The sequence below is a fragment of the Triticum aestivum genome, chromosome 2D (assembly GCF_018294505.1).
Source record: "Triticum aestivum cultivar Chinese Spring chromosome 2D, IWGSC CS RefSeq v2.1, whole genome shotgun sequence".
NCBI lineage: Eukaryota > Viridiplantae > Streptophyta > Magnoliopsida > Poales > Poaceae > Triticum > Triticum aestivum.
This window is the reverse complement of record NC_057799.1, coordinates 389,187,244-389,208,194: the sequence shown is the minus strand read 5'-3', so window position 1 is coordinate 389,208,194 and position 20,951 is coordinate 389,187,244.

Below are 20,951 nucleotides of genomic sequence, written 5' to 3'. Positions count from 1 at the left end.
GCAGGGGAGATTTTTTTAGTTTTCTTTTAGTGGGCCCGAGGAGAAGTAACCCAATTAGAACCTGTCCACCGGGTTAGTTTTTTTAGCTGGGTTAGAGCAAACTAGCTCAAACTAACCCCTCCTGTTTGGATAATTTGAGGCTATTTCAACCCAAACTAGCTCTAACTCGGGGATCCAAACAAAGAGGAGTAGTACTGTACATGCTATAGTCTGGACCGTAGCACATTGTTTTTTATGGCCATATCAGCACATTGTTTTCTACTGGTGATTCACTAGGCTGTCGTGGTTCGCACTCCTCTGACGTGAGTAGTAGTACTACTAGTATATACCGCATGATTCTTTGCTCCTTCTTACTACTATGTACTTCGTTGACATGTGGGAGAGCCAGCATCTGGGTCGACGTGTCATGCACTAGATTAGAGTGTGGAATGGAAGGGGGGCATCACCCCGGTCGTACCGCCAGTAATTCATGACTATAGTGAGTAGTCATATCACAAGTCTTTCCAGGAGTAACATGCCGTCAAATCGCACAGCCCGACCTTTCCATCAATAAGTAAGTTGAATCCGCTACTCCCTCACCCTCCTCACCTCTCTGTCAAACCACCTACGCGAAAATTTCCGCGCGTACTACCCGGGAAAAGCCCCGCCCTCAAATTTTAACTATGCAAAAATAGTTCGAGCTTGTTCGTTCTATATAAATACTAGTACTGTATGTTTATTCACCCATGGGGTTGTTCAATGAATGGAGGGCCGGGGAGCACAAGTGAACAATACTACTACAAGTAGTAGTAAGTAGGAGTCGTACAGTTAGTCACCTTAAATAGAGAGTTTGTTTGTTCAATGGGAGTCGTACAGTTAGTCACCTTAAATAGAGAGTTTGTTTGTTCAATGAATGGAGGGTCGGGGAGCACAAGTGAACAATACTACTACTAGTAGTAGTAAGTATGAGTCATACAGTTAGTCACCTTAAATAGAGAGTTTCTTTTCTTTAATGCCACGTACACAAATTGAAACGCTTGTTGTGGATAGAAAAAGATAACCACTCCACTATATATGTACGCAGGGGCCTGAGCGCTTGCTTTAATAGGGTTGCTCTCTTCATTCTCTCATCCTCTCCAGATCTAAACAAGACAGCGGTAGCAACATTTTCTCTCTGCTCACCACTGGTCACAGATCCGACCGGATCCCTTCGGCTGGTGTGTGTAGAGGACGAGGTGCATCGTTCACGCGGTCATCACCGGCGAGGGAGGAAACCCACAGCTACCAGAGGGTCCCGATCCTCTGCCCGTGTCATTCTCTCCGACACAGTGCTGGCTCGGGAGGTCCTCCGACCCTTCTTCCTCCCTGCCGTATTGTGCACAGATCCGACCAGCCGCCGCCGGCATACCGATGACCCTCAGGTATAAGTTCTTCGAAAGCGGCCTTGCTCTATTGCCTCAGCTCCCCATGTGTCTGCATTTGCATCTTTTTCTACTCCCATCAGCTCTTCCAAAGCCACCTAAATTGTTAGTATTATTAGAGGTAAAGCTACTTCATGCATTCGAATCTAGGACTTGGTTCAAACAACGAAGAAAGGGGGGAAAGTTGTAGCATGAATCTAGGACTTGATTCAAAGAGGAAATAATACGGTGAAAGTAGTAGAGGCCGGATACCCAACCAGTCTCTTTGTTGAAAAGGTAAATAATGGGAAAACGCAGTACAAACTGGATAAGGAACAGATCTATTATTGGTTGAAAAAAGGATAGAAAGTGGCGGCTGGTGGACAAGTCAACAGAGTATGTCCAGGATTAGATTTGTTGCCCTCACAAGGTAAAAGGTCTCCAGGATTAGAATTGCTGCCCTCACATTGTAAAAGGTCTCCAGGATTAGATTTGCTGCCCTCACATAGTAAAAGGTCTCCAGGATTAGATTTCCTGCCCTCACATAGTAAAAGGTCTCTAGGATTAGATTTGCTACCCTCACATAGTAAAAGGTCTCCAGGATTAGTTTGCTGCCATCACATAGTAAAAGGTCTCCAAGATTAGATTTGCTGCCCTCACATAGGAAAAGGTCTACAGGATTAGATTTGCTGCCCTCACAGAGCATGAACAAACTCGGCATCACCACTTTATGCCTCCTTGTAGGTATATTGTGCTAATGCGTCCACTGTCGCATGTCCTTATACCAACCTTTTGCTATTTTTAATGTAGGGGCGCATGTAAAATGAAGCGATCACACTATTACCTTAGGGACATGTCTAACCAGTGTTATTGTTAATATAATGCCTCCAGTGATATGATGCAATTAAATTCTGTTACAAATGGTACTCATGCTGTTTTCCCCAGTATGATAAGTAAGTTGCTCCTTTACGCTACTGAGTGTCCTGGTGTCCCCACGGTCCCATGCCCTTAAACCAACTCTTTAGCTGCTGTTGATTTGTTGTATCTGGTAAACAAGCAATGCCACCATTAAAGTAATCCCATATTTGACAATGTCATTGTTGATCGTAATGCTTCCCGTAACATGAAGCATTGCTGACGTTTTAAAATTTCTACTGTCCTTGCGTGATTGCCATGAACATAATTAAGATGCTTCTTTTCATTTCGTGTATGTTTCGTATATTCTTATTGACCAGCAACTGTTTACTTTCTATCTTTTTGTGCAGATAGGGATATCCATTTCACCTTGTTGCTATTGTGACCTTTTGGTGAACTGCACAAAACACTTTTTTTGGAATGAGTGTCTTGTGCAGTTCAACTAAAATGCCACATGGGCAACATCTCTCAATTTTGGTGGAACTGCACAAAATGGTGATTGGAGTTTCCAAAATCTCCGTCAAATTTTGCTGGTAATCTCGCGCAACATTTTATTAGCCTTTGCAAGATGAGCCGTCACTATCACCACAATGGAAGTTTATTTTAGTGGAACCGCACAAAAGGATAAGCAATTATAGTTGCACCTTACATGAGCAGGACAGCCAACCTTAATGTTCCTCAATTTTAGTGCAACTACTAAAGAAGAACCTGCCAGCTCACGAGAGCAAGTACTTCTTGCAAGCTGAATGATGCAATCTTTGCTTCATTTCAGGTGAACTGCAGAAAAAGGCGCATGAATTGAATCATGGAAATCGAGGCAGGCCTCATCCGAGTGGAGCTGCAGGTTGAGTTCAAGGAGTGCCATTATTATAGTAATCAGGCTCTTCTTATTTGTGATGTGCAAACAGGAATACTCAACTACAGATGTTGTGATGGTCAAGGGCATTCGCCAAGTTCTTCAGTTGTATGACACGGCTAGCCAAGATGGATTTAATCCCGATATTCACTTTATCAAAAGGATCTAATGGGTTGGTTCTGAATCTTGCAAGCTGGGAATCAATGAGATGTGTAGGCATATTTGTTGTACTTATTACTTGAATCTTATTTGTTGGTTCTGAATCTTGCAAGTTGGGAATCAATGAGATGTGTAGGCATCTTTGTTGTACTTATTATTTGGATCTTACTTGTTGGTTCTGAATCTTGCAAGCTGGGAAACACGGCATGATGATGCAGAGGACAACAACCATAACAAACAGTTCAAACTTGGTAGTATTATCTGTGTGAAAGTGCGACAAATGTGCTGATCGTGTGCGTCCTGAGAATAATAATTCTAATTGTTGTGCATGTTGATCCAGTGGCACTGATAGAACGAGCCAATGCATTGCTTGTTTTAAGTATAAATTTCTATTAAAGCTGATTAAATTTAAGTAAAGTGACCTCTGACTCTTGTTATTACAGTACCAATACAGACCCGCTCGTGAAGCGACGTGTGGCCAGAGTAGGTTTCTTAATGGAGGCGTTTGAATGCGCCGAGGGTGCATCTTCTGCTGGGCGTGCCCCGGGCGGGGGAGGGTAGTAACTGTTGTCGCCTGTACACACTCAGTTTACTGTTGAATCCAGTTCCCCAAGAGCTGAAAAACGAACTGCTGTCGCCGCCTACCCACTTGCTCACTTGAAGAGACTCCAACGGCGATTCGAGGGGTGAGCCTGCTCGATATGGACTTCAGCAAGGAGTTCCCCTTTGAGTTCGCCGTTCAGTCCTATGGCTGCACCAAGTTGAATGTGATGTACACCAACGATCCGGACTCGGTGAAGCTCTGCCTCGCCGAGTTCAAGCAGTAGCTACAGGACGAGAAAGCACAAGGTCGCGGGACTAGACCTTGTGCCCATCCATTCTTCTCCTGACAGGGACCAGCGGATCGCCGTCGCCCAGGTATGTGTGCGGGATGAGGTTCTTGTCTACCACTGCTGTAGGGCCATCGGAGGTTCTGGAGCATTCGCCCATTTCATCGGCAGCGCTGACTGCACCTTCGCTACGGTGGAGAGAAGGAAGAACGCAACGATTCGGCCATCTCGTGCAACAAGCTTGTCGGCATCCAGAAGCAATACAAGATCATCAGCAACGGGCAGGAGAAGGACTCCGTGGTTGACCTCGCCGAGACCACATCGACCCCTGATACGCCAACATGAAAGAAGACAACGATACCAAGGACCTGAACACGTGGGAGGTACCTCTGAATCTAGCCTACATAACCTACGCGGCCAAGGACGCATACGCATGCTACGACGTGTACAGGTGGATCTTGGACATGAGGGCGTGTCTGCTTCCCGTAACCGACGAGTACACGGACAGCCACAACGTCATGATCAAGCGTGCCAGGAAGGTCTAGATGTTGTACTTTATCTGTTTAGAAGCACCTTTATCATCTCAATGTTTCATGCATTAGTCTATGTGTAGTAATTATCTGTTTTGTCCGAAATATTTGTTTTAAGAACCCATTAACCTGTTTGCTTTTTTTAGTGGCTATTTGGTAATATATGTAACTAGTTCACTTGTTCGTTAAAAAAACTAGTTCACTCAGCTGCCGTGCTTTGAATCTCCTTCCTCCCAACATATTCCCCTTCTCAGGTGAACCCAGCAGGTCTCGTACACAGACATATGGGACTAACCACCTATCCATTTGTATTTCTTTATTTTGTTCAATCTTTTGTCCTCTTCCTATACAGCGGCTGGCCATCATAGCCTATGGCGTTACCCAGGCCATCCATCTACTCCCACACATTTTCCGACGGCGGCAGCTCCACCGGCGCACCCTGCACCCGAACAAGCCAACCCTCGTACTCCCCTCTGCCTGCGTCTTCCCCTGCTCCGGTTCGTTCGGTCCAAGGTCTCGACGTCGTCCTCCGCCTTGGTGCTCTCGCCGCGGCGCCGCCGTCTGTCGTTCCCCACATGGTTAGCAAAACAAGCGGAATCGGGAGACAACTGTTCGTCGAGAGGGTGATAGTCCCGGGCGCACCAGGTCCATGGCCTAGGTTTTGTTGTTTAACATGGGCAGCCCAGGACATGTTTCAACATTTTTTGGATCCAGCAGGTATCAAGCGGCCTCTGGGCCTCCCATCCTAGCTTGTCTATAACATCAGCAGCCCAAGTTATGTTTGTTTTTTCAAGACGACGCACAGCTCAGTTCTGTTTTTCTATAAGAATGTAAAACTGAACCTATGTTTTCTATAAGAATGCAAAACTGAACCTATATTTATATCTTATTTTATTACATATATATATATAATAGAAACAACATAAGGTTCCGTTAAACCTGTCGTTCGTCCAACCATTTTATAGACGTTCCCACTTCCTTTATTTTTCGTTTTCATTAATCCTATATCTGAATTTTCTCCCACTTTCTTTTTCGATGTAAACTGAGTTTTCTCCCAGTACTTTTCCCACGTCTATCCTAAAAAATAATAATACCCCACGTCCTATTAACTCATCAAATTAAAATGATATTTTATTTCGTAAGTTGAAAGTTCTTAAAAAATAATAATACTAATTGTTTATATATAACTTGGCAAGTTAACTCCTAGTGATTGTGTACATAAGCTTGCAAAGATTTTACTGACCAATGCAGTAATAGTCGTGCAATCATGTGTTTATGTTTTTATAACATTTCTCCATCTAGCCCAACATGATATTTTCACCTAGCCCAGCAAGTCCGCGGATTTCGAGAAAAACGCAAATGGGCTTTAAATTCTACCATATATATAAACGGGCTGCATAGATGCTACATCATTGTTTTACCCAGCCCACCAAATGGACTAAAAAACAAATGGACTGGCTGACATGTGGGCCAGTAGGTCGAAGCCTAAGAAGGCGTTGGATTTACACCCAACAGCCAGCATTCTTCTTCAATCTCTCGTCTTCTTCCCGCAGCGCTACCGGGACCGCCTGCTCCAACCTCCGGCGTCCAGCGGCGTTGTTTTGCATGCCTCAGCGAAACGCTACCCCGCCGATGGCCAGGCCATCCCTCCACTCCGCACCTCCTGTTATTCTCTGCGAATTGTAGGCCCACCCCACACCCGAACCAGTCAAGTTTCCCACTCCTCTCCATCTGCGACTCCATTGCCGTGTCTTCCCCATCTCTGGGTCGTTCCAGTCTGGGGCCTCGCCGTCGTCCACCGACCTTGGTGCGCTCGGCACAGTGTGGTCAACATGGTAAACAACCGAGAGTCATCGGAAGATGACTGTACGTGAGAGGCTGACAGTGGGGACGCACCACACCCATGGACGCATACATGCAACTGCATCCTTTTTACCCTAAAACATAATGTTTTCTCCCCCTGACTGCTGGGACCCACCAGCTACATCTTCACACGCAAGGAAGTGCGTCCATATTACGGGCAAAAAAATGATTCGCCCCCTGACTACTGGGACCCACCAGCTACATCTTCGCATGCAAGGAAGTGTGTCCATATTACGGGGAAAAAAATTGATTCGCCCCCCTGACTACTGGAACCCACCAGCTACATCTTCGCACGCAAGGAAGTGCCTGACAGTCGGGACCCACCTGGGCGAAGCATACGTAGCGTTGTCATTCTGGTCGCAAACGTGTACGTACATATTGGTCGATGTAGAGGCACACACATGTCATAGTAGAGGCACGCACGTGTCATAGTAGAGGCACGCACGTAGCATGTACACATACGTACAACGGCCAGGGTGCAAGAAAGAAAATACGGCCATGTACGTACATACGGGTGGGGTCTCGAACGCCTACTCACGCATACGTACGGCCAGGGCTCGTGTACATGGCTGGGTCGGAACGGAGAAGCTGCGCCGTCGTCATGTTCATGGGGAGACAACCGGCTGGGTCGGAACAGAATGCATCATTGTGTTCATCGGGAGCCAACCGGCTTGGACGAAACAACCGGCGGAACGGAGGAAACGGCCTTGTGTTTGACCGGCCACGGTCGAAACGGGATCCTGTTCATCGGGAGGGGTCTGGCGTACTGCAAAACGGAGGAAACTGACCTCCTACGGTCGAAACGGGGTCCTGTTGATCGGAAGGGGTGTGGCGTACCGCAAAACAGAGGAAACAGACTTGTGTTGGAGCGCTACAGTCGAAATAGGGGTCCTGTTCATCGGGAGGGGTGTGGCGTACCGCAAAACGGGACTCCACGGTATACTGTTCATCTCCACCATCGACTGCCTCCACGGGCTACGGTTCATCCACCGTCGACTGCCTCCACAGGCTCCTATTCATCCACCGTCGACCTCCTCCAGCCTCCACCTGCGACTGTTCATCCACGGGCTCCTGTTCATCCAGCCTCCACGGGCTACTGTTCAACCAGCCCTCTCCACGGGGTCGTGTTCAACCACCCCTCCACGGGCTACTTTTCATCCAGCCCTCCACCCGCTACTGTTCAACCAGCCCTCCACCCGCTACTGTTCAACCAGCCCTCCGTGGGGTCCTGTTCATCCAGCCCTCCGTGGGGTCCTGTTCATCCAGCCCTCCACGGGGTCCTGTTCATCCACCGTCTCGATCGATCGGGGTCCTGTTCATCCAGCGGCAACGGCCTCTACTACCACGGGTTCCTGTTCATCCAACCCCCCACCGGGAACTGTTCATCCAAACCCCCCAACAACGCTCACTATTCATCCAGAGGCAGCATCGATCGGCTTTAGTTAGCAGCAGTAGCGAAGTAATCACTCGGGTTCCGTTAACAGCAAGGGATCAATCGCTCGGGTTCAGTAACGTAGCTAGTGCAATTTCTCAGGTTCAGTTAGAGCCCAACGCCTCGCTCGGGTTCACTTAGAGCGCAACGCCTCGCACACATGCGCATACGTATGAGAGAAACACGCATTGCTCGCCCCTCGACCACCCACCGTAACCGGGAACTCCCCCGATATTTTCCTCTCCCTCGCTTCTACCATGGTTTTTTCGTCATGGACGGCCCAAAGAATGTCATGCAGCTGCGTCTCCGGCCCGCCCAGGATGAAAAGCCCATTTTCTGTCATGATTTTTTGTCACAGAAGTAGGAGCCCACCACATCTATGATGATACCGGGTTTTGTCACAATTATCGTCATAGAAGTGTCATAAGCATGACAGAAAAAATTTCGTTCGGCCCAAAATGTCACGGATCTGTCTTTTTTTAGTGAAGGGCAAGGGAAAGAAAGGGAACTTCAAGAAGAATGACAAGCAAGTTGCCACTCCCATGAAGAATCTCAAAGCTAGACCCAAGCCTGAAACTGAGTGCTTCTACTGCAAAGGAAATGGTCACTGGAAGCGGAACTGCCCCAAATACTTGGTGGATAAGAAGGATGGCAAAGTGAACAAAAGTATATATGATATACATGTTATTGATGTGTACTTTACTAGTATTCATAGTAGCCCCTGGGTATTTGATACTGGTTTAGTTGCGATGATTAGTAACTTGAAACAGGAGTTATAAAATGAACAGAGACTAGTTGAGGGCAAGGTGACGATGTGTGTTGGAAGTGATTCCAAGGTTGATAAGATCACCATCGCACACTCCCTTTACCTTCTGGATTAGTGTTGAACCTAAAATAAATGTTATTTGGTGTTTGCATTGAGCATAATATGATTGGATCATGTTTATTGCAATACGGTTATTCATTTAAGTCAAAGAATAATTGTTATTCTGTTTACATGAATAAAACCTTCTGTGGTCATACACCCAAGGTGAATGGTTTATTGAATCACGATAGTAGTGATACACATATTCATAATATTGAAGCCAAAAGATGCAAAGTTGATAATGATAGTGCAACATACTAGTGGCACTGTCGTTTAGGTCATGTTGGTGTAAAGCGCATGAAGAAACTCCATGCGGATGGGCTTTTGGAATCACTTGATTATGAATCATTTGATGGTTGCGAACAATGCCTCATGGGCAAGATGACTAAGACTCCGTTCTCCGGAACAATGGAACGAGCCACTGACTTATTGGAAATATTACATACCGATGTATGAGGTCCGATGAGTGTTGAGGCTCGCGGCGGGTATCATTATATTCTGACCTTCACAGATGATTTGAGCAGATATGGGTATATCTACTTAATGAAACACAAGTCTCAAACATTTGGAAAGTTCAAAGAATTTCAGAGTGAAGTAGAAAATCATCGTAACAAGAAATTAAAGTTTCTACGATCTGATCACAGAGGCGAATATTTGAGTTACGAGTTTGGCCTTCATTTAAAAACAATGTGGAATAGTTTCACAACTCATGCCACCTGGAACACCACGGCATAATGGTGTGTCCGAACGTCGTAACCGTACTTTATTGGATATGGTGCGATCTATGATGTCTCTTATCGATTTACCACTATCATTTTGGGGTTATGCATTAGAGACAGCTGCATTCATGTTAAATAGGGCACCATCTAAATCCGTTGAGATGACACCATATTAACTATGGTTTAGCAAGAAACCTAAGCTGTCGTCTCTTAAAGTTTGGGGTTGTGATGCTTATGTGAAAAAGTTTCAGCCTGATAAGCTCAAACCCAAATCGGAGAAGTGCGTCTTCATAGGATACCCAAAAGAAACTGTTGGGTACACCTTCTATCACAGATCCGAAGGCAAGATCTTTGTTGCTAAGAGTGGATCCTTTCTAGAGAAGGAGTTTCTCTCGAAAGAAGTGAGTGGGAGGAAAGTAGAACTTGATGAGGTAATTGTACCTTCTCTCGAATTGGAAAGTAGCTCATCACTGAAATCAGTTCCAGTGATGCCTACACCAATTAGTGAGCAAGTTAATGATGATGATCATGAAACTTCAGATCAAGTTACTACCGAACCTCGTAGGTCAACCAGAGTACGATCCGCACCAGAGTGGTATGGTAATCCTGTTCTGGAAGTCATGTTGCTAGACCATGATGAACCTACGAACTATGAGGAAGCGATGATGAGCCCAGATTCTGACAGATGGCTTGAGGCCATGAAATCTGAGATAGAATCCATGTATGAGAACAAAGTGTGGACTTTGGTGGACTTACCCGATGATCGGCAAGCCATTGAGAATAAATGGATCTTCAAGAGGAAGATGGACATTGATAGTAGTGTTACTATCTACAAAGCTCGACTTGTCGAAAAGGGTTTTTGACAAATTCAAGATGTTGACTACGATGAGATTTTCTCACTCGTATCGATGCTTAAATTCTGTCCGAATCATGTTAGCAATTGCCACATTTTATGAAATCTGACAAATGGATATCAAAACTGCATTCCTTAATGGATTTATTAAAGAAGAGTTGTATATGATACAACCAGAAGGTTTTTTTAATCCTAAAGGTGCTAACAAAATGTGCAAGGTCCAGTGATCTATCTATGGACTGGTGCAAGCATCTCAGAGTTGGAATATACGCTTTGATAAGTTGATCAAAGCATATAGTTTTATACAGACTTGCGGTGAAGCCTGTATTTACAAGAAAGTGAGTGGGAGTACTACAGCCTTTCTGATAAGTATATGTGAATGACATATTGTTGATCGGAAATGATGTACAATTTTCTGTAAAGCATAAAGGAGTGTTTGAAAGGAGTTTTTCAAAGAAAGACCTCAGTGAAGTTGCTTACATATTGGGCATCAAGATCTATAGAGATAGATCAAGACACTTGATAAGATTTTTCGATGAGTACATACCTTGACAAGATTTTTGAAGTAGTTCAAAATGGAACAGTCAAAGAAGGAGTTCTTGCCTATATTGCAAGGTGTAAAGTTGAGTAAGACTCGAAACACGAGCACGGCAGAAAATAGAAAGAGAATGAAACTCATTCCCTATGCCTTAGCCATAGGTTCTATAAAGTATGCTATGTTGTGTACCAAACCTATTGTGTACCTTGCCATGAGTTTGGCAAGGGGGTACAATATTGATCCAGGAGTGGATCACTTGACAGCGGTCAAACTTATCCTTAGAAGACTAACGAGATATTTCTCGGTTATGGAGGTGATAAAGAGTTCGTCATAAAGAGTTACGCCGATGCAAGCTTTTACACCGATCCGGATGACTCTTAGTCTCAATCTGGATACATATTGAAAGTGCGAGCAATTAGCTAGAGTAGCTCCATACAGAGCATTGTAGACATAGAAAATTTGCAAAATACATACGGCTCTGAATGTGACAGACCCATTCACTAAGCTTCTCTCACAAGCTAAACATGATCACATCTTAGTACTCATTGGGTGTTAATCACATATCAATGTGAACTAGATTATTGACTCTAGTAAAATCCTTTGGGTATTAGTCACATGGTGATGTGAACTAATCACATGGTGATGTGAACTATTGGTGTTAAATCACATGGCGATGTGAACTAGATTATTGACTCTAGTGCAAGTGGGAGACTGAAGGAAATATGCCCTAGAGGCAATAATAAAGTTGTTATTTATATTTCCTTATATCATGATAAATGTTTATTATTCATGCTAGAATTGTATTAACCGGAAACTTAGTACATGTGTGAATACATAGACAAAACAGAGTGTCCCTAGTATGCCTCTACTTGACTAGCTCGTTAATCAAAGATGGGTATGTTTCCTGACCATAAACATGTGTTGTCATTTGATGAACGGGATCACATCATTAGAGAATGATGTGATGGACAAGACCCTTCCGTTAGCTTAGCATAATGATCATTTAGTTTTTCTGCTATTGCTTTCTTCATGACTTATACATGTTCCTCAGACTATGAGATTATGCAACTCCCGAATACCGGAGGAACACATTGTGTGCTATCAAACGTCACAACGTAACTGGTTGATTATAGAGATGCTCTACAGGTGTCTCTGATGGTGTTTGTTGAGTTGGCATAGATCAAGATTAGGATTTGTCACTCCGTGTATCGGAGAGGTATCGCTGGGCCCTCTCGGTAATGCACATCACTATGAGCCTTGCAAGCAATGTGACTAATGAGTTAGTCACGGGATGATGCATTACAGAACGAGTAAAGAGACTTGCCGGTGACGAGATTGAACTAGGTATGATGATACCGACGATCGAATCTCGGGCAAGTAACATACCGATGAGAAAGGGAACAACGTATGTTGTTATGCGGTTTGACAGATAAAGATCTTCATAGAATATGTAGGAACCAATATGAGCATCCAGGTTCTGCTATTGGTTGTTGACCGGAGATGTGTCTCGGTGATGTCTACATAGTTCTCGAACCCGTAGGGTCCGCACACTTAACATTCGATGACGATTTGTATTATGAGTTATGTGATTTGATGACCGAAGTTTGTTCGGAGTCTCGGATGATATCACGGACATGACGAGGAGTCTCGAAATGGTTGAGAGGTAAAGATTGATATATTGGAAGGTAGTATTCCGACACCGGAAGGGTCCCAGAGTGTATCGGGTACATACCGGAGTACCGGAGGGGTTACCAGAACCCCCCGGGGAAAGATATGGGCCTTATGGGCCATAGGAGGGAGGCTTACCAGCCCACAAGGGGCTGGTGCGCCCCCCACAAGGGAGGAGGCCGAATTGGACTTGGGAAGGGGCCGCCACCCCCTTTCCTTCTCCTACTCCCTCTCCTTCCCCTTTTCCCCCTCCGGTAGAAGGAAAAACGGGTGGGGCCGAATCCTACTAGGACTGGTGTCCTAGTAGGACTCCCCTCTCCCAGGCGCGCCCCTTGTTTGCCGGCCTCCTCCTCCCCTCCTTTATATGGGGGCAGGGGGCACCCCAAAGGCACAACAGACAATCTCTTAGCCGTGTGCGGTGCCCCCCTCCACAGTTCAACACCTCGTTCATATCATCGTAGTGCTTAGGAGAAGCCTTGCGCCGGTAACTTCATCATCACCGTCGCCACACCATCGTGCTGATGGAACTCTCCCTCGTCCGCAACTGGATCAAGAGCTCGAGGGACATCATCGTGTTGAACGTGTGCTGAACACGGAGGTGCCGTACATTCGGTACTTGGATCGGTTGGATCATGAAGACGTTCCACTACATCAACCGCATTACTGAACGCTTCCTCTTTCGGTCTACGACGGTATGTGGACACACTCTCCCGTCTCATTGCTATGCATCTCCTAGATAGATCTTGGGTGATCTTAGGAATTTTTCTGAAATACTACGTTCCCCAATAGTTTTTGGCCAGGCCAGGCTCATGTCTCTGCAGAGCAGAAAGGGAGGACCGCTGCACCATCGGCATCTGGCCGGTGGTGGGATTCGCGACGCGTCAGAGGTCGGTGAAGCTGGACGGGTGGGGGTTGACTCTATTGGGGAACGTATTTCAAAATTTTTACCTACGATCACACAAGATCTATCTAGGAGATGCATAGCAACGAGACGGGATAGTTTGTCCATGTACCCTCGTTGAACGAAAGCGGCAGCGTTTAGTAACACAGTTAATGTAGTTGAGCGTCTTCATGATCCAACTAATCCAAGTATCGAACGTACGGCACCTCCGTGTTCAGCACATGTTTAGCATGATGACGTCCCTCGAGCTCTTGATCTAGTTGAGGACGAGGGAGAGTTCCGTCAGCACGACGGTGTGGCGACGGTGATGATGAAGTTACCGGCGCAGGGCTTCGCCTAAGAGGGAGGAGGAGGCTGGCGGCCAGGGAGGAGGCGCGCCAGGGGGAGTCCTACTAGGACTACAAACCTAGTAGGAATCGCCCCCCCCCCATTTTCCTAATCCAAGAGGGGGAAGGAGGGAAGGAGAGGGAGAGGGGAAGGAAAGGGGGCCGTGCCCCCACCCCCTAGTCCAATTCGGACTGCCCTTGGGGGGGGGGGCGCCACCTTGTGTGTCTTCCCTCTTCTTTTCCATAATGGCCCATTAAGGCCCATAACTTCCCCGGGGGGTTCCGGTAACTCCTCGGTTCCCCGATAAATATCCGAAACATCCTGAAACCATTCCGGTGTCCGAATACCTTCGTCCAATATATCAATCTTTACCTCGACCATTTCGAGACTCCTCGTCATGTTCATGATCTCATCCAGGACTCCGAACAATCTTCCGTCATCAAATCACATAACTCATAATACAAATCGTCATCGAACGTTAAGCGTGCGGACCCTACGGGTTCGAGAACTATGTAGACATGACCGAGACACATCTCGGTATGTTACTTGCCCGAGATTCGATCGTGGGTATCCTCATACCTAGTTCAATCTCGTTACCGGCAAGTCTCTTTACTCATTCCGTAATGCATCATCCCAAAACTAACTCATTAGTCACATTGCTTGCAAGGCTTATAATGATGTGCATTACCGAGAGGGCCCAGAGATACCTCTCCGATACACGGAGTGACAAATCCTAATCTCCCACAACTCTTTGGTGGTAAGTGTCGGTGTCAAAACTGGCAGATCTCGGGTAGGGGGTCCCGAACTGTGCGTCAAAGGATCAAAGGTAACAGGAGGCAGGGACATGATGTTTACCCAGGTTCGGGCCCTCTTAATGGAGGTAATACCCTACTTCCTTCTTGATTGACTTTAATGAGTATGGGGGTTACAAGATTTGATCTACCTTGAGATCGTAATGGCTAAACCCTAGATGTCTAGCCTGTATGATTATGATTGCCTCTATGGACTAAACCCTTCGGTTTATATAGACACCGGAGGGGGCTAGGGTTGTACAGAGTCAGTTTAGAGAGATAGGAATCTTCATATCCGAACGCCAAGCTTGCCTTCCACGCAACGGAGAGTCCTATCCGGACACGGGGAAAGCCTTCCGTCTTGTATCTTCATGGCCCATCAGTCCGGCCCACGTTACATAGCCCGGACGCCCGGGGACCCCCTAATCCAGGACTCCCTCAGTAGCGCCCAAACCAGGCTTCAATGACGATGTGTTCGGCACGCAGATCGTCTTCGGCATTGCAAGGCAGGTTCCTCCTCTGAATTCCAAAGTAACCAAAAGAACCGCATTCGACCTTCCGATGATGACGCAGTATTCGGCTTCTATATCTCTGGTTTTGCTAGGTGGCCCCTCCATGATACTCCGGATGGCTTCGCATTAAACATCATTCCCTTTGGCTTCCGCGCTTCCGTCGCCTCAGCTTCCACGTGTCAAACGAATACGAAAGGTGCAAGCGTTATTTACAAAAAAAACAGCCTGACGGCGTACGGAAGGCGTCTATTTAAGGAGATTAGATCTCAGATGCCATTCCACACCAGGCGAAAATCGTCCGAACTTGTCACAAGAAACCACGCAAGCATGGCCAGCGCTCCCAGTTCTTCCTCCCGCCCCCACGGTCCTCAAAAAGGCGATTGGGAGAGCTGCTCAGTATCCCATGCCCAGCTGACCAAGCTCCAGGTGCAGGGATATCTCCCCTTGCGGATCTAGTCCCCGTTCGGGCGGGATTAACTTCTTTTACTAGCGAAGCCCTGGCAGAAAATTCCCCTAATCCCTCAGAAGGGGAGCGAGTGTGTTTTGTTTCCTTTCTTTCGAGAGGTGTTGGATTTCCAATCCACCCTTTCCTCCGATGTCTCCTGGAGTACTATGGACTCCAGCTGCACAATCTTACTCCGGGCTCCATACTGCACATCTCCGGCTTCGTCGCTCTTTGTGAGTTGTTTCTAGGCTGTGAGGCCCATTTTGAGTTGTGGAGGAAGCTTTTCTGCCTCGTCCCTCGCTCCCAAAAGGGATCTATATTCGAGGTGGGCGGTGCCGAAGTGTGGCGCATAGCCGGGACAAGATACCTATCCGGCACTTCGAAGAAGGCATCCGAAGAGTGGCCCTCGGAGTGGTTTTATATTGAAGACTTTGTTCTCTTAGACCCAATCCGACGAGGCCTACCCGAATTTTCCAACGCTCCGTTAAAGAAGCGCCACAGCTGGCGCCCCCGGAGCCTCGAGGAGGAAGATAGTGCGGAGGTTAAGAAGTTAATGGACAAGATAAAGATACTCGCCCAATCTGGACTGTCCACAATTGAGGTAATGGCGACTTCCATAAGGCGAGGCATTCAGCCACTCCAGTCCAGAGGACTCCCCATGTGGAACTACAACGGGGAGGATGACACATCACGCTACGGGCACAAGGGTCCGGACAACTTCGCCGCCCTGGCTGCCATGTTGGCTGATCTTTATAAAGGAGAGAAAGAAGAGTTCACTCCCTTAAATGCCGAGAAGGCTTTTCCATGTACAATCCCCCTAGCTGAGTGAGTCTTTGCTTTGTAACTGTACTCGATCTCCTTCCTGAGTCGTACTTACTTGAACTTTAATCCGACTATCTTTAACATGAATGGAGGAAGGCTGTTGCGGGGATCTATAGCCCCGCTCCGCAGTCGGAGGATCATATTCGGGACCTGGATCCCAGATTTGAGGAGGATCCGGATATATTTGTAGAGCTCAAGGAGGTGGTCTTCTATCAAGCGAGCTACGATGTCACAGAAGTGGCCATTACAGCCGATTACCCCGGCCGTCTCCCTTCCTCTCACGTAAGTACCCCGAAGACGTCTCATCCAAAAGAGTTTTCTCACTGCGCTTCACCCACCGCACTGTCTCGTGCTTTAAAGGGGTGGCGCGCGCCACTCCGCATCAGAGGCATCCCTTAAGAGGGCGGAGCCTGTGCGAGGTGAGTCTTCGAAGAGAAAGGCGGATGGCGATACTGCCAAGCCTTCATCAAAGAGGTATGGTTTTTAATATACCCCATGGCAATCATACCGAATTGTAACGTTCCTTACTGCGCCATATTTCAGAAAGAGCGTTCGCCGGACTGTGTCCGGAGATCTCGCTGGACATGCATCAACCAATCCGACCCCGAACCCTGCCTCCAGGGCTAGAGTTAATACGGGTGCAATGCCGGATTGTCCTTTCTCTGAAGACTCTGATAATGTATCCGTCACCAACTCTGAAGTGGAGAGTGCAATGAACCATTGGCGCCGGAGGACAGCAATGCGTGACCCCAACTTCACTGAAGAGGCCTTCAATGCCTTCAGCTCAGCGGATGCATACATCCGAGCTGCTCGGGATGGGCTTGCTGGAGCCACGCGCCAGCTTTCAAAGGGTATGCAGGTAAGAACCTAAGTTTGTAGGTCTAATAATCACATGCCAGTAGCCCTCGAGCCTGGAAACAGTTGATGCAACTGATTTAAGGATCATTGCATAATCAGGTAATCATGGAGAAGAACAACCTGCTGTCTCAGGAGCTGGAGAAATGTCGGACCCAGCTAACTGATGTCACCGCCGAACTGGAGAAGTCCAAGGAGACACGGACTGGTAATGTCCACTTATGTCCGAAAAATATAATCACATGCCAGTAATGTTATTTTGAAATAAACACTGTGGTATTTACCATGGCAGGATCGCCGGATCGGCTGGAAGAAAACTAAAGGCCGTGCTGGTGGATAAACAACATGCCGAAAGGCAGGAGGCCGCTGGTCAGCGTATACTAACACGGACCAGGGATGAGAAGAACAAGCTACAAGATGCCAACATCCAGCTAGCCGAGGAGCTGAAGGATATACGAGCCCAACTGGCGGATGCCTTGAAGGAAAACAGAAAGCTGAAAGGCGGCATATTCAGTATGCTCTTAAGCCGTACTTTCGTATGGTCCCCAAGTGGAAAGTTTTGACAATTTTGTCTTTGTAGGTGTGCTGACTGGTCGACCCGAAGGAGAGGTGTCCAGATTTCAAGGAGATCTATTACAAGAGCTATCCAAAGTGAATGAGCGAGCCCGGAAGGCAATGAGGAACATTGCTAAAGCTCTATGGCCAGCCGATTCACCTCCAGGAAGCATGGAGGAGCTTGTGAATTTATTCAAGGGAGCTCGTCGTCGCTTTAGACTATGGAAGATATCAGCCTGCCGAGAAGGTGCACGAGAAGCATGGGCCATGGTGAAAACATGGCACACCAGACTTGATCCGAATCATATGGCCCAGGTCGGGCCTCAGGGACCAGATGGACAGGAAATTCTTGTTAGCTTAGTATATGACCAAGTAAAGATAGCCGCCAAGTATTCTCAATAGGATTGTAAGCTAGACAACTTATTAGATGGTCTAGAGGAGGAAGAAGTTTTTGAGTCCAAGTAGCAATGTACTTGTTATTGGCAAACTTTTCGCCGGCCGAACTGTAAAACGATTGTCATGGCAGACCTTCTGCTTCAACCTCAGAAGCTCATGATTCAGAGTGTTTCGGAATACTATACTGTCGGTAAACACCAAAGTATGTTCGGAAACCAGGCGGTTCGGTCATAGTTGCTTGAACAGAAAAGTTGTACTCAGGGAGTTATGTTATATTACATTGGATCGTAAAAAACATCTTCCAGAGAGAATAGTTCTGTTAAGTGTTCCACTCCCTGGGCCAGCATGCGTTATTATGCATGCCAAAACTGTGATGCGAGAAATCACAATGCACACAATTTTTTGGGGCTTGTATCGTAATGAGGGTGGTTCACCTTTTGTTCTCCGACCAATTATTCCCTTAAGAACGCTTGCTTTCGGCTTCACCCGTCTGAGGTACTTGTCCGAATAACCCGGCTGTAACAATCCTAGAGGTCCTCCCTTTATGCCCTAGCCGAACAAACGGGAACGTAGGGCATAAGCACATGAGCCAGGCAACCCAGCTTGGCAAAAACTTAAGTCATAAAGGTGCATATAATGGCAAAGAAAAGGCATATATGAGGAGATGACACATATGTACAGTGAGCTTGACGCTCGAGAAATAATAATAAGCTTCTGTGACAAGAAGCCCCCAGGTATTGTGGGGTATGTACATTTGAGGATGTAGACCCCTTAAGTGTGCGGTTTATCCGCGCATAGGCTAGAAGTCGTATAAAAACGAAAAGAAGAAAGAGAAAAAATAGAAAAAGGTAATGAACAATGAGTCCAGACTTAGGCGTAGAATCTTCGGAGTATGGCGGCGTTCCATGGGTTCGGCTCTAAGCGATTGTCCGATGCATTACGAAGGCAGTAGGCTACTCAAGTGAGAACTTCATCTATAATGAAGGGACCCTCCCATTTGGGCTTGAGCTTGTCCTTTTTCTTCTCTGGTAGGCGTAGAATGAGTTCACCGACACTGTAAGTCTTGGCCCGCACTTCTTTGCTTTGGCATCTTCGAGCTTGTTGTTGGTAGAATGCTGAACGAGCTTTTGCGACATTGCGCTCCTCCTCCAAGCCATCTAAGTCATCTTGCCGATCGAGCTCGGCCTCTTTCTCCTCGTACATGCGTACTCGAGTTGAGTCGTAGATAATATCGCAGGGCAAGACGGCCTCTGCGCCATACACCATCAAGAACGGTGTGTATCCGGTCGTGCGATTGGGCGTGGTCCGCAGCCCCCAGAGTATGGAGTCGAGCTCCTCGACCCAGTGTTTACCTGACTCCTGTAAGGACCACACTAGTCTGGGTTTAATGCCGCTCATTATCAGGCCATTAGCCCGTTCGACTTGACCATTTGTCTGAGGGTGATAGACAGAGGCATAATCGAGCTTGATGCCCAGATTGGCGCACCAAGTTTTTAGTTTGTCGGCTGTGAAGTTAGAGCCGTTATCGGTGATGATGCTGTGTGGGACACCATAACGGTGTACGACACCGGATATAAAATCTATCACTGGCCAGGCTTCGGCCGTTTTAACTGGCTTGGCCTCTATCCACTTAGTGAATTTATCCACCATGACCAACAGATATTTCTTATTATGGCTTCCCCTTTAAGGGGTCTGACCATATCAAGCCCCCAGACCGCAATAGGCCAAGTAATGGGGATTTTTGTAGGGCGGTAGGCGGCATATGGCTTTGGTTAGCGAAAAGCTGGCATCCAACACAACGTTGGACGAGGTCTTGTGCATCTACTCGGGTAGTAGGCCAGAAAAAGCCGGAACGGAAGGCCTTCCTTACAAGGGCCCGAGCTACGGCATGATGACCGCCAAGACCAGCGTGGATTTCGGCCAAGAGTTGCCGCCCTTCTTCTTCGGAGATACATCTTTGAAGTACTCCGGTAGTACTTTTCTTGTAGAGCTCTCCTTCATGAACCTTGTAGGCTTTCGATCGTCGAACGATGCATCGAGCCTCATTCTGGTCCTCAGGGAGCTATCGCCTATTAAGGTAGGCCAGGAAGGGTTCAGTCCATGGGGCTATCACTGCCATGATTACATGGGCTGATGGTGTTATTTCGGTGGCCGAGCCCCCAATGATATCGGGATTGTGTTCGGAATCTGGGGGTATGATCGGATCTGGACTGGTGATGTTGCTCTCGTCCTACCGTACCACGGATGGTTTGAAAAGCCTCTCCACAAAGGTATTGGGTGGGACAGGGTTGCGCTTAGCGCCCATGCAAGCAAGGATGTCTGCCGCCTGATTACTATCTCGGGCCACGTGATGAAACTCAAGCCCCTCAAACCGAGCTGATATTTTAAGTACAGCGTTACGGTAAGCCACCATCTTCGGATCTTTGGCATCGAATTCTCCATTTATTTGGGATATTGCGAGGTTAGAATCCATGTGTACCTCAAGGCGTTGTATGCCCATAGAGACGGACATCCGAAGATCATGCAATAGGCCCTCATATTCAGCTGCGTTATTGGAGTCTGTATACAGTATTTGGAGCACATAACGAATTGTGTCTCCTATGGGGAATGTCAGGACGACACTGGCCCCCAGTCCGGCTAGCATTTTAGAGCCCTCGAAGTGCATCACCCAGTTGGAATATGTGCCGTACTCTTTAGGGAGTTCGGCCTCTGTACATTCGGCGACGAAGTTAGCCAACAC